The 15,449-nt window shown below is 37.6% G+C and overlaps 1 protein-coding gene across 10 annotated transcripts in view; it reads right to left on the bottom strand.

Moving 5' to 3' along the window:
* ULK4 (unc-51 like kinase 4) overlaps positions 1-15,449 on the bottom strand; it is a 702,682-nt gene that overhangs the window by 478,956 nt on the left and 208,277 nt on the right. The gene's annotated exons all lie outside the window — the stretch shown is intronic.

The raw sequence follows: 15,449 nt of genomic DNA, 5'->3' as shown, positions 1-15,449 counted from the left end.
AATCCAAAGAAAATGTTTCATTTTAACATTGGGTTATACAGATGACAGACAATATCTAAATATCTGGATTTTACATGTCTCTTTCTCTACTAGTTTTATGATACCTGCCCTTTTTTTTTTTTTTAAACTATCAAGATATATGACTTTATTTGAATGTAGAAAGCTGTTATATAAATGCTAACATGGAAAATAGATGCCATTTTTATTTTTCTTTAAATTTATATTAAAATATTTTATTTTATATGCAGTGCATACATGAATGAATTCATGCCCCACATCAGTAATCATTTCTCTATCAGATAACAGAATTTGCATAAAGACGAGTTTCATGTGAAAACTGTTTTTGGTATATTGTTAGCAATAGATAATTTGGTGAAGTCTCCAGCTATGCAAAGGAGCCACCCATGATGAAAGGGGCTGATTGATGCCCCCTGACAGTGCATGGGATGCTGAGCAATTCTAAGAAACTGTCCAAATTTCAAAAAAAAAAAAAAAAAAAAAAAACATAGGGTGACCATGGAGGAGGAAGATATATTTTGAAGTTATTTCAGAAGGGTAAATGCCCTAAGCTTTCTTTTGTGTCCTCAAAATAAAAAGAATTCTATAGAATGTTTAAAGCTTTCATTACATAAAAACAAGATTGCAAAGGAAAAATGGACAAGACATGAAAATAATCACTCAGTGAACCACTGACAGTTTAAATTCTTGTTTGAGAAAGTAGAAAACTTTTTTGACTGTCTGTCACTCCTGGTCACTCTTTAGATGCCTACAACAGAATGTGTTTCATCTAAAACAAACTCTCTTTCTGAGATCCTAAACAACACTTTTGTAACCAATAGGCTTTTAGGAGACTGAGGAGTATGTATTCTGAATAATGGCATATTTTCTTTTCCCCTTATTGTTAACTTTGACAACACTCTTTGGTGTATCAGACTCTTTCTAGATAGGAAATTAATATTTACAACTCTCTTGCTACGTAGATGTGCTCCTATCCATAAAGATGGCAATTTCCTTGAGTTGAGTCATTGAACCTTTTGTAAAGCATAACATTTATGAAATTATATTTTTATACATGACTACTTTTTTCAAGTATTTTTCATCAAAATTCATTTTTAAAAATATATTTTTTCCACCATGGCCCAGTAAACATATTCATATGCTTACATATATATGTAATTGAAATGAAGACCTTTACTATGCAATGAAGACTGATATCCTCTATTCTGATATAGTTGGGTCACTCTTAACCTGCTATATTTTGTGTTTTAATCATAATTGCTTGTCTAGACCTATTAAATCAGTATCACAACCCATTTATAAGTTGTATTTTTCAATCTGGGGAACATCACTGTAAATATCTCAAAATATTATTCTCTGATCCAAATGGGAAGAAATTCAAGAAATCGGGCTTTCTCTTAGAGATAATAAGTTCTCTACAAACAAACAAACTAACAAACAAATCCTCCTTCCTCTGGAAGACTAAGACAAGTGAGGTAGGAAACTGTTTCAGGCATAAGGATCTGTCTTACTAAATGCCTTTAAACAATTGCTAAAGCTTGATGGTAAAAGCCCAAAATCTCACAACATTGTGGGAAATCTACAGTAATATGTTTGAATTCACCCTGTAGTCCCCGCTTATTTCTTCCAGAGATGGAGTTATGCATTAAATGTGGAAGCACCAAAGGAGCCAGTTGTCTCTTTGTTTGGAATAAGGTCATGAGGGAGACCAACAGGGCATCTTAAGGACTGTGAGATGTCAGTGTGAACCTGATATTGCAACATTATTTTCAGCATAGTGATAGTATATCAATGTCAAATAGGGTGGATATTATGATAGATGGCTAATGAAGGCAAATGCCCCACAAAATGGTCCCGTAGTTCTATAAGCCTACCAGGATATATTTAGTATCTTTATTACAAAAAAAGTTTTGAGGCATTTTCCCAGTGCCTACAATTAGTTAGCATTTATTTCATTTAAATTTGCATTTGCTTTTTAAAAACATTCTGCAGTTTTCTTAAACCACAAGTTCCCAGGCATGCTTCTTCTATTTTAATCATATATATATGATATACATATATATATTCTTTTTAATTATACATTAAAGTGCATGGCCCCTCAAGCTTGTCAAAAGAAAAAACCTACACAGCAGACGATGTTATTGTTCTCTTACTAAACAAGGGCAACAAAACAGCATGACTAGAAGATTTTTCCTCATATAAAATATTTTTTCCGGGAAAATATTTGTAGAGTTAGTGTAAGAACCTAGTGGCATGCCTTACTTGATAAGAGTCCATTATCTGGCATTATTCATTATCTCTGACTATGGATTATATTCTAGCAAAAAGGTGGTAAAGAAATCACTTTTTAGGACCACATTATTTTATTCAGGCTTTTGAAGTGTCTATACATATTGAAGAGAGAGCTTAGGATCCCCAAAGGTTTAATGCACCCATATTAAATAAAGAAGAGAGTCTCTTTTTCCCAGTCAACCTAACATGGGAATAAAAAAGACCAAGAGACAAGGAAAAAAAAAAAAAAAAAGCAGGCTACACTAAATTTAATACAAACATGTCCAGTTATTCCAAACAAGTACATTTGATACACCCTAAAATTCTAATCAACTGAAAACATTTACACAAACACCAGTCATCTTATTGCATGAAGTTTTATGTTCTCTTTGGCAGATACCTGCCTTTTAAAGCTAACTTATTTCTTCTTTCAAACTATTGGCATTCTTTAAACATTCATTTCTGAACCAATCACTTCAACCCAGAACCAGGGAGTCTACTGAACCATCACCTTAGACATTTAAGGTGTTACTACAAACTTTTAGGTCCTCTCCACATTTTCTCCCCTTTGCTGGACCTGCTAGTCATTTTCTTAAGTTCCCATTCCCCACAACCCCCTACAGTGCAGCAAGTCCACTGATTTCACCATGCAAAAGGCCCTGTAAGGCAATCTCCCTGGTTACCATCATCCATCTATCCATTTCTATTATTCTCACCCATCCACCCAACTTTTACTTCTCAGGAAGAACTTCCAACCAATCTCCATTGTAAATTGGAGTTTTATATATAATACACACATATATATAAGATGTATTGAAATCTTGATACTTAGCATTTATGTGGCTCTCTCAATAGATTTATTCATGCATTTGTGTTTCCATGTATTACTATTTGGACCTCATCATGTGAAGATGAACACAAATCAGGAAGTTAGCCTTGATTCTGTATCAGCCAGTTAGCATTTTCTGTTCTAGTCACCAATTACATGGCTACAGCCATAATTACTGTTCAATCTACTTGTTCCTCAGTCGCCTTCAATCCGGCTTTCTCCGTCGTCACTATCTCTAAAGTCACATGACATCAAATCCAATGGGCCTTCATCTGCCTTCACCTATACAAGTCAACGGCATTCAACACTGTTGCCACTCCTGCTGTTCCTCTACCATAACATCATCCTTTATTAGCTTTCTTCTCCAGTTTCTCTGGTTGTTCCTTCTCTGTCTTTTGCTGGTTCATGCTCTTAAATGCTGAAGTCTATCAAGACTGACTTCTAGGCCCACAACTATCCTCTTTCTACCTGTTTAACCCAGGCTATCTCATTCCTACCAATGATTTAAATTACCACTTATCTATACAGATATCTTCCAATTACATATCTGCAGCTCAAACCTGATCTCTAAGTTACATACCAATATATTCAACTGCTGACTTGACATCTGATTTTATTTGTCTTAAAGGGACTTCAAACTCTATATATCCAAAATAAAAATCATCATCTCACCAAACCTGGTTGTCTTCCAGAGCACAATATCCCACTGTATAGTATCACTCTCTACCTTATTAAACAAACCAGAAAACTAGGAGAGTCATCCTTAACACCTCCCTTTCTCTCACTTCCCATATTAAGTCAATCATTGAATATTCTTCCAACTCTTTCACTTCTCCACTCCAAACCAATAGCAAGCTACCATACTTCCTTCTCCTGGACTATTACAATACCTTCTAGCTAACTAGTCCATCTGCTTCTACTCTGCCACTCTAATCCTTGCACACTCTACATCTAAACTAATCTTGTCCATCAGGTCACTCCCCTATTTAAAATCCTTCCATGGCATCTCATTGCTCTTCACATAGGAGTTCTTAAAACTCCCTATCATGACCTTCATGGCCTGACCCCCAATTACCTCTCCAGTTTTGTCTTGCTTTCTCTCCCTCCTGTCACACTGGGTTCTCTGTCTCTTAAATACAGTACCTCCCCATGAAAGAAGCTACTGCCTCTGCCTAGATGGCTCTTCTCTTCCCCCTTTGCCAATAAATTAATATGCATGTTTCATAACTCACTGTAATCTCCAATGACTTCCTTAAATTAAAGCCCACTACGGTACTGTCTCATAGCATGGAAGGATTACCCAACTGCAATTTTATAGTATATTTTTAATTATTTGATAATGTTTGTCATCCCAGTAAACTTAAAAATACCTAAGGGCAAGGACTATATCTGATTATTCTCACCACACCCTTCCACTTCTGTGCACAGTTCTTAACTCTAATTTAGTGTTCAATACATATTGGCTGAATAGGTAAATATTGCTGTTGAAACTGCCATAAAGTTCTATCTAGTTCTCTACAGCAATTCCTTCTCATTATTCCCAAGGCCCATTTCTTAATCCTGCTATTTAATGTGTGTTTGCTTAAAATTTATACCGCATATAAAAAGTCAAAAAAAAATAAAAAACTTCCACCTGGAAAAAAATACCAGAAGCAAAAAGACCAACTGGAGAAAAATATTTCCATTTCATATCACAAAATGTTAATATTACATGTGTATACACACACATATGCCCCCAGATAATAATTAGAAAAAGACTAACAAAAGAAGAGGAACAAATGAACAAGGACTAGGAAAAGGCAGTACACATAGAAGAAAATATAAATGGTTCAAGAAAAAGATATTCCGTTTCACTCCCAATAAAATAAATATACATAAAATGACATCTATTTTTACCTCATGGGGCCAAAACTCAGAAAATCTGACAAGACTGCCATCAAGACTCTGAAGATACTGATACTCCAGTACATTGCTGCTGGAAATGTAATCGAGTATAAATCCCAGGCAGAGTGAGCTGCCAATAATTTGAAAATTAATAATCTAGTAATTTCATCTCTAGGAACAAAGTATTCTATAGATATACTTGTACACATATGATATGACACATACACAGTTTGCTATTTATAACGTCAAAAAATTGGGGTGGGAAATATTTAGCAAAAGGGGACTAGTTAAACAAAATATGGTACATAATTAGAATGCAGCTGTCAAAAAGCAGCAGCTCTTTATACACTATATGAAAAAGCTACAATATATGTTTTTAAGAAAATAAGCAAAGTTCAAAATAGGGAACTTTTGCTTATAAAGGGAGGGAAATAATCCATATTCATATTTGCTTAGATTTTTTTAAAATCCAGAGCAATAAATAAGCTAATAATGATGCTTAATTTTGCATGGTGGTAATCTAGGGTAATGAAGCATAGATGAGAAATTTTTCGCTTTGATTTTTTTTTTTTTTTTTTTTTTTTTGGTTTTTGAACCATGAGTATGCATTACCTACTCAAAGTTTTTAATGTATGTATGTATATGTATATGTGTGTATGTATATGTATATGTATATACACACACACATATATATACACATTTTTTTTTTTTTTGGAGACGGAATCTCACTCTGTCGCCCATGTTGGAGTGCATGCAGTGGCACAATCTTGGCTCACTGCAACCTCTGCCACACAAGTTCAAGTGATTCTCCTGCCTCAGCCTCCAGAGTAGCTGAGATTACACGCATCTGCCACTGCACACAGCTAATTTTTGTATTTTTAGTAGAGATTGGGTTTCACCATCTTGGTGAGGCTGGTCTTCAACTCCTGACCTTGTGATCCACCCGCCTCAGCCTCCCAAAGTGCTGGGATTACAAGGTGTGAGCCACCATGCTCAGCCAATGTTTTTAAATATTAAGTAATACTGTTGTCCCACAAAGCCTTTTTAAAACATGTTTTAGGAGATATAATGTTCAATTTCCCAGGATGCCCTACCAAATAATAAATGATGAGTGCAAGGCAAACAGGCAGCCCAATCTGCAAGATTTATGCTTTCTCACAGTGTCAAGTGTCAGGCTGACTTTACAAAAGAAGTAAACCAACAGTACTCCAGCAGTACCCCAAAACTTAATTGTGGTTTGTGTCCATTAAGATTCCTAAATTCTTTCTTTCAGCAGGGTCAAATCTTTTACCTTGACAATATTGAAACAGAGATGTCAACCAAATCTGGAAGCAATTCTCACCTGTTGTACTTTCTGACAGTGTGATCTTGTACAAATTAAACTCTTACAAACTTCAGTTTTCTAATTTAAAAAATGGGATAATACCTGCCTTACTACTGCTGTGAGGATGTAAATGAATTGGTAAATACTCAAGAAACAGTAGCTACTATTATCCACATCACCAAACCTGGGATACTGCTTTCTTGAGTACACAAATCTTAAGAGAAAATCCCCAGAGAAGGCTAACACTCTGCCTTCCATCCCATTCTCTGAATCACGAATCACCATGCTCAAAAGTCCTGCCCCACTTCCCCTGCATTTTGAAGAACTGCTTCAACTTATTAAAATGAAAGAGAGGCCGGGCACGGTGGCTCATGCCTGTAATCCCAGCACTTTGGGAGGCCATGGCGGGCGGATCACCTGAGGTCGGGAGTTCGAGACCAGGCTGACCAACATGGAGAAACCCCGTCTCTACTAAAAAAATACAAAAATTAGCTGGGTGTGATGGTGCATGTCTGTAATCCCAGTTACTTGGGAGGCTGAAGCAGGAGAATCTCTAGAACCTGGGAGGCAGAGGTTGCAGTGAGCCGAGATCACGCCATTGCACCCCACCCTGAGCAATAAGAGAGAAACTCCATCTCAAAATATAAATAAAATAAAATAAAATAAAATAGAGCCTGACATCTCTTCAGAGATGAGATAGAATTTGATGCCATTAAAATAGTTCTACTCCTTTTGATATAGGAAGAATAGAAACATTTTCTTTAAGGAAATAGTTTTGTCTTCATTAAACATGCAGAATATATAACCATTTATTTACTCATCATCCTACTAAAAGACATGACGGGTGCTTTCAGCTTTTCTTCTCAAAAAGCAATGCTTGAGAAATACTGTTGCCTCTGTCTCCTGGTACACATGTGCAAGAGGTGCTAGGGTACATATATAGGAATGGAAACTCAAATATGCAACTTCAGGACACTGCCAAACTGGTTTCCAAAGTGGCTGTCCCAATTTATTCCCACCAGTAGCGTATGTGTTCCCTCTAAGTTACAACCTCACCAATACCTACTGATATCAGATTTAATTTCTGCTCATCTATTTATGGAGTCTAAAGTGGTACCTTTAGTCTTAATTTGAATTTTCATAACTATTAATGACATTGAGAATTTCTGAGGAAAATGAGGAAATATGAACAGTAAGTGCCTGAAAATGCCTGTTTCTGAAATGCCTGTTCAGGTCTTTTGCTCATTCTCCCATTGGGTTGTTGATCTTTTGTTACTGATTTGGAGACATTAATTATACGGTCTGGATCTTTTATCTTCTTCCTCTTTGTCCCCTTCTTTATCCTCTTTCTTCCTTCTTCTTGTTTCTCCTCCTCCTCTTATCTTTCACAGTGAAGTCCTCAGCCCACTGGAAAGTGATTGATCATGTGGGTTGAGGTGGGAATCTAATTCCATTGCTTTTCCAAGTGGACGAGCACTTCTCTGGTACTACGTGTTGAAAAGGTACTTCTAAAACCAAAAGTGAGGAAAGAGGGGTAAAAGATCAAATATTGGGCAAAATCTGATTAAAAAGCAGTTTGAACCTTAAATTATCTCCTCTGGCCAATATATGTAGGTAACTGCCACTAGGCTTGCACCCCGGCAAAAGTCTGAACATTTATTCTCTAGAGAAAATAAAAACCATCTAGACTGAGAAATAGCAGACCAAGTTGAAGACAGGACTACCAAACTGCAAACAGAGAGACTAAGTGAATTTATGCACAGTAGATACTGAAACTTCAGCTCCCTTAGCCCAGTGGACTCCTGGGACTCTGGTAGCCCAGTCATTTCCTTCCAAGCATGTGACTGGAACACTCTGAATGTGCTCTTCTTTGGCAAAACTAAACAGCCCAAGAGAAATAGCCAGAGACATTCATGCTAAAGTTCACATTAAAAATGCCTGTACAGATGATCTTAGTGTAAAGCTCAAAATCAAAATTCACCGACACACTGAGAACTTCTAAAATAGGCTGTCATTCCTTCAACTCCTAATCATAAGGAGATCAAACATTACCAAATAGCTGAAAGCCTGGCTTGTCTGCTCTACATTGATGCCTGCTGGTATTCATCTACATTCTTTTTCGTTGCTGTGTAGTGTTCCAGTATGTGAATATACCGTAATTTACTTATCCATTTTGTTGTGGATGAACATTTGGGCTATTTCAACTAATGAACAGGGCTAAGCACCACTTATGCTGGATGTATGTAAACATTTCTGTTGGATATATCTGTATCCTTGGAAGTAAAATTGCTGGGTCACAAAGCATGCCTCGATTCAGTTTCATACACACTGATGATCAGTTTTCTAAAGTCATCATTATATCAATTTATACTCCAACAGGTACATATAAGAATTCCAGTTTTTCGGCCGGGCGCGGTAGTTCATGCCTGTAATCCCAGCATTTTGGGAGGCCGAGGCAGACAGATCTCAAGGTCAGGAGATAGAGACCATCGTGGCTACCATGATGAAACCCCATCTCTACTGAAAATACAAAAAATTAGCTGGGCGTGGTGGTGGGCGCCTGTAGTCCCAGCTACTCAGGAGGCTGAGGCAGGAGAATGGTGTGAACCCGGGAGGTGGAGCTTGCAAAAAAAAAAAAATTCCAGTTTTTCTACATCCTTGCCAAAACCGTACATTATCAGGCTTTTTAATCACAGCCATTCTAGTGGGTATATGTTGGTAACTTATTGTGATTAAACTAAATTTTCCTGATGACTAGTCAGGTTAAGCATCTTTTCAGGTGTTAACTGGCCATCTGGAGATAACCAGTTTTGTAAAGAGTTTGTGCAAGTCTTGTGCTCATTTTTCTATTGTGTTATCTGTCCTCTTTTCCTTGATGAAGTAAGTCTGTATATATTTCTGTTAAGAGACCACTATTGATTATACATGTCGATTATATATGTCTCTTACTCTATGGCTTATCTTTTTACTCTTCTAATGTCTTTGAATGAACCATAATTTTAAGGTAGCCTAATTTTATCAATATTTTCCTTTCTGACAATGCTTCTGTGTTCTGTTAAAAAAAATTCAGTCTACACAAAAGTCATGAAGATATTTTCATATGCTATCTACCAGAAGCTCTACTGCTTTACCTTTACGAATTTAAACAGAAAATCATAAAATCTATCTGTATTGATCTTTGGTACAGCGCAGCACAGCTTAGGAGTAAAGTTTTTATTTCTTTCCTATATTGATATCCAACTTATCTATTACCATTTATTATAAAACCCACTGTTTTCTCACTGTTTTCCTCTGTACCTCTCCTACTCTTCTTCATGTCTTCTATACTTTTGTCTCTCTATACTGACCTCAGACTTCTCCCAGATAGTATTTCTCTGCTTTGTAGAGTCTAATCTGTTAACCAAATCCACTGAGTTCTTACTTTTAATTATTGTATTTTTCAGTTCTAGAATATCCATTTGGGTTTTTTTTAATAGTTCCAGTTCTCCACTGAAATCCTTAATCTTTCAAATTCCTTGACTATATTAATCACAGTTACTTTAAAGTCTGTATCTGATAACTCCATTGCCTGTATTCCCTATGGATACTGTCTCTCTTGTTGATTTTATCGCTTTTATTCATATCATCTTGTCTCCTCGTAGGTCTGATTACTTTCTATTGAGTATTAGACTCTATACCTGAAAACTAGGGAGATATTCTGAGGCCTAGGGTTACGGTTAGACTTCTCCAGACAGGATTTGCATTTCCTTCTGGAAGGCAGCTAAAACACCAAACAATCTAGATCATCTTAATCCAGAGACTGAGATGACTCAAAAATGAGCTTCTCTCCTTGTTTTGGGAAATCCTCTATATCAATAACAGCTACCCCAGAAACAGAAAACAGAGAAAATAGAAATGTTTTTCTTCTGGCAGTCAGGGAATCCAAATGAAATCCTCCAAATTTACAGAGTATAAAAAAAGCAAATTCACACTTGTCTATAAGGAATCAATTTTTCTCTAAAGTTTAAATTATCCATTATAAAATTGGATAATGTGTTGCTTAACTACCATGGTTTGAAATATCTTTCACTTAAGGCAAAAACTATTCAAATCATTTTCAAACACTAGTACAGACAGTTAATACATAAGAAAATATCCATTACATCTGCTGGGGGAAATAAAAGACTAATGGGATCCATAACAGTTTAAAACTAACTCTAGAATGATGCTCCATTTCTTCATGTTCTCCCCATTGCCTCCCCATTACAAGATGTGTTTTCATGGCTACAGTAGAATAAATTGACTTTACTGACAAGAGAACATTATTTTCTAAAAGAATTCACATTCTATAAAGGAGATAAAATGTGGAAACATTTGAGCATAGTGTCCACAAATACTTCACAGGCGTTCTACAAAAGGCAGCAAATGATATTTCCTCAGTGTTCTACAAGGGCATATCAAGTTAAAAAGATAACACACTGAAAAGAAATCCAAATAAACAAGATCAGATCAATTCTTCTTTGTGTCCCTTACTATCTTTTTTTTTTTTTTTTCTTTTTGAGATAGAGTCTCACTCCGTTGCCCAGGCTGGAATGCGTCTGCATGATCTCAGCTCACTGCAACCTCTGCCTCTTGGGTTCAAGTGATTCTCCTGGATCACCTTGTAGCTGTGATTACAAGTGTGTGCCACCATGCCAGGCTAATTTTTGTATTTTTGTTTTATTTGTTTCATTTAATTTTGGTATTTTTAATAGAAATGGGGTTTCACCATGTTGGCCAGGCTGATCTCGAACTCCTGACCTAAAATGATCTGCCCACTTCTGCCTCCCAAAGTTCTGGGATTACAGGCATGAGCCACTGCACCCAGCCAACTATCTTTAACAGTATTATTTCTCCCCAGGACATACCCATTTCCCAAACTACTGTCACTCCAACCCCTGCATTTCTCTCCATTTATCTCTCTGATTCATTCCCTCTAATCTGACCACAATTTTCTTGCTCGCATCACCACAGGAATCCTACGCTCATTGCACATACATCTACCTTTAGGTAACTCTGATCAGCCTTCTATTAAGACCTCCTGCAATACCTCCGTGATTCTGAGGCCAAACTCAGCAAATCCTATACCTAATATCTATACCAGTACAATGTCTACAGCAAAATGAGTTCAATGAGTACAAGGAAGATGACATCAGTTTATTCATTCAATAAACATTTACCGTGTCTACTATGTGCTAAGTATTTTTCTAGTTGATGTAGATACAACCCATGGAGTGTATATTCAAGTGCAGTGAAACAGACAGCAAATAAGCAACCAGAAAATAGCTTAGGTGGTGACACATACTATGGAGAAAATTAAAGAAGAGTAAGAAAACTAGTCACTTGCCAGAGAAAATCTCTCGACAGGATGTCATTGAAGCGGAGACCACAAGCGGTAAAGCAAGCAAGCAATGCGAACAAAACATTCCAAATAATTGTTAAGCCACATGCAACATCCCAAAGGCAAACACATGCTTGCTGTGCACTTGTGTAGCTATAGCACAGTGTAAGAAAAGATCAGAAAGGTACCCAGGCTCCAAATCATGTAAGGGATTGTATGCCAATGTAAGAAGCTTGCATTTTACTCTCAAGGAGAAAGAGTGGCATGATCTGATATGTGGCTAAAAAAAATAGCATTCTGGGTACTGTGAGTAAGATAGACTGTGGAAATGTAAGAAGGAAGACCAGTTGAGAAGCAATTGTAACAGTTCGAATGAGAAGTCATGGTGGCTTTGGTTAGTGTGGTAGTGAAGAAATGGTGTGAATTGATGAGATTATGGATATCTTTTCATAGTACAAATAATTAGATTTGCTGTTGATTGGATATGAGATGTAAAAAAGAGAAGTCAAGAATAATGCTATGCAACTAAGCAATTGGAATAACAGAGCCACCATTTACTAATATAGGTAAAAACTGCTAGAATAGCAAGTCTGGAGCAGAAAAATCATTATCAGACATTAAAGTTTCAGTAGCACATGGAGAATTGGTATACGAGTGTGAGTTCATAGAAAAGGTTTGGGTTGATGACATTAATCTGAGAGCAGGCCATGGATGGATGGTATTTAAGGCAATTGTCTTGGTCAATCTGTGTTGCTATAAAGCAATGCATAGGGTTGGGTAATTTATAAAGAAAACAATGTGTATTTGGCTCATGATTCTGATGTCTGTAAAAGTTCGAGATTCGGCAGCTGCATCTGGCGGGATCCCAGGTTGCTTCCACTCATGGTGGAAGGCAAAGGGGTGCCAGGGTGTGCAGTGATCACATGGAAAGAGAGGAAGCAAGAGAGGGGGCAGGTAGAAGGCTCTTTTTAACAACCAGCTCTGGTGAGAACTAACAGAGCAAGGACAGCCCCAAGCCATTTATAAGGGATCCATCCTCATGACCCAGACACCTGCTATAAGCACCACCTCCAACACTGCAGATCAAATTTGGAGGTCTGAGGGACAAATATCAAAACTCTAGAAGCCATCAGATTAAAGGAGATCGCCTGGGGAGTGAATGTCCAAGGACTGAGTCATGGAACTACTACAAAGGCTGAGATGATGAGAGAGGAAACTAAGGAAGAGTGACTAGTGAAGGGTGGAGAAAACCCAAAAAAACTGCCCTGGGTGTCAAGTAAGAAAGCACTTCAAGAAGGAAGACAGTAGACTTCTAGTTTCTGGTAAATGTGAATTAGGTTATTCAGACAAACATTCCTATTATAAATAAAACAAAAATGAAAAGATATATATATATATATATATATCTCCACAGCATATATGTATACACATATATAATGTATACCCACTTGATACATAATCACAGCAAACTATATGGTTTATAAACCAACACACAATGCCTACAATGACTGTCTGATGTTAAATAAGAACTTGTAGTTTTACACTGATGTCACCATCTTGGCCTTCAGTCTCATGAGTATCAGGCCTGATACTCATGATCCCAACTCCCACAAAAAAAAAGACCAAAACAGTGATTAAATAACTCCATTTTGACTAGAGTATCTGAAGGAGAACACTGAAGTACAGCAGGGGAGTGGCAGAGACACCGTGGAACGTGAAGACTCAGGATGGCTGCATTGAGAAGGAATCCAAATACCCTGCTCTCTGCCACCCTGTCTCCCCAGTTGGGATCAACTCAGAATCATGAGGAAACTCCCCCTACAAGAAAAAGGTAAAGCAAGGATCCCCCAGTAGCTCCTACTAATGTCATGAAAACCTGCAGTTTTTGTTGCTGAAGAATCTTGCACTCCTCATGGACCAATTGCAGTTCAGGAAGCTACCAGGAGTTCACACGGCTGCACTGTGTCAGAGAAGAAGCCGACATTGTGCCCTATTTTCCCCCTGACCCAAGCTGCTACTGCATAATGCCATCTTCACACTGGAGCCACTGCTAGAGTGTGTCCTTCCCCAGGACCCAACAGCCACTGTATCTCCCCACCCCAAAGGCTCCACCATACTCAACAGTCCTGCAGCCCCTTGGAGCAAACAGGCCTGCCAACCTGCTCCCAAAGGAACAATGCCTGATCTACCATTCATCAAGTTCCATTCCCTCTTGGCATGGCACGAGAGACAGCTTGTTACTTCCAACTCCGGAGGTGGGGAGCAGCTGAGCTGCCAGTCAACCAGCCCTGCACTCCCTTGGTGTAGTGCATGAGACAGCCTGCCACCCTGCCCTCAGGGAAGCAGCCCAAGCTGGTAGACCAGTTGCACAAACTCCTGCAGCCCAAGCCACTGAGGTACTCACAGGCATTATTAATACTGACTATAGCTGAAACAACTGTACAAAAAAAGACTACACTACTGCACCTACCCAACACCAACAAACCCAACACAACCAACGTCATAAGACAGATTTTCAAAATTATATTAAGTATCTTTTCTGACTATAATGAAATAAAACTAAAAATAACAGGAGAAACTCTGCAAGCTATACAAATACATGGAAATTAAACAATATACTTTTGGACAACAGAAGGGTCAAGGAAGAATTTTTTTAATTTAAAAATTATCTGATACAAATAAAAATAGAAACACAATGTACTAAAACCTATGGGATACAACAAAAGCACTTCTAAGAGGGAAGTTTATAGCAATAAATGCTCACATCAAAAAATAAGAAAAATCTCAAACAACCTAACATTATACACCAAGGAACTAGAAAAACTACAACAAACTAAACCCAACATTAGTAGAAGGAAAGAAGTAACATAAGTCAGAGCAGAAATAAATGAAATGGAGACTTTTTAAAAGTACAAAAGGTCAGCAAAATAGAGTTGGTTCTTTGAAAATATAACAAACCTTTAGGTAGACTAAGAAAAAAAGAGAGAACATTCAAATAAATTCAGAGATAAAAAGCAGATATTACAATGGATGTCACAGACTAAAAAGAATCATAAGACTATTATGAACAACTATACACCAAAAAGTTGAAAAATCTATCAAAAATGGACAAATGCCTCAACACATACAGTCTATCAAAATTGAATCGTGAAGAAATAAAAAGTCTGGCCAGGCGTGGTGGCTCACGCCTGTAATCCCAGCACTTCGGGAGGCCGAGGCGGGTGGATCACGAGGTCAGGAGATCGAGATCATCCTGGCTAACACAGTGAAACCCCGTCTCTACTAAAAATACAAAAAAATTGGACAGGCGTGGTGGCGGGTGCCTGTAGTCCCAGCTACTTGGGAGGCTGAGGCAGCAGAATGGCATGAACCCGGGAGGCGGAGCTTGCAGCGAGCTGAGATAGTGCCAGTGCACTCCAGCCTGGGCGACAGAGTGAGACTCCATCTCAAAAAAAAAAAAAGAAAAAGTCTGAAGAGACCATTAATGAGTAATAAGTAATAAGAATGAATCAATAATAAAGTCTTCCATCAAAGAAAAGCCTAGAGCCTGATGGCTTCACTGCTGAATACTACCAAACATTTAAAGAACTAACACTAATCCTTTTCAAAGTACTCCAAAAATTGAAGACGAGTAAGTCTTTCAAATTCATTCTACAAGACCAGTATCACCGTAATATGAAAACCAGAGAAGGAAACTACAGGCCAATATCCCTGAGGAAAAATCATTCACCATAATCAGGTATATATAATTCATCCCAGGGATG

Source organism: Chlorocebus sabaeus, chromosome 22 (assembly GCF_047675955.1).
Source record: "Chlorocebus sabaeus isolate Y175 chromosome 22, mChlSab1.0.hap1, whole genome shotgun sequence".
Classification (NCBI taxonomy): domain Eukaryota; kingdom Metazoa; phylum Chordata; class Mammalia; order Primates; family Cercopithecidae; genus Chlorocebus; species Chlorocebus sabaeus.
The sequence above is the reverse complement of the archived record's forward strand: the minus strand, read 5'-3'. Positions and strand labels throughout refer to the sequence as shown.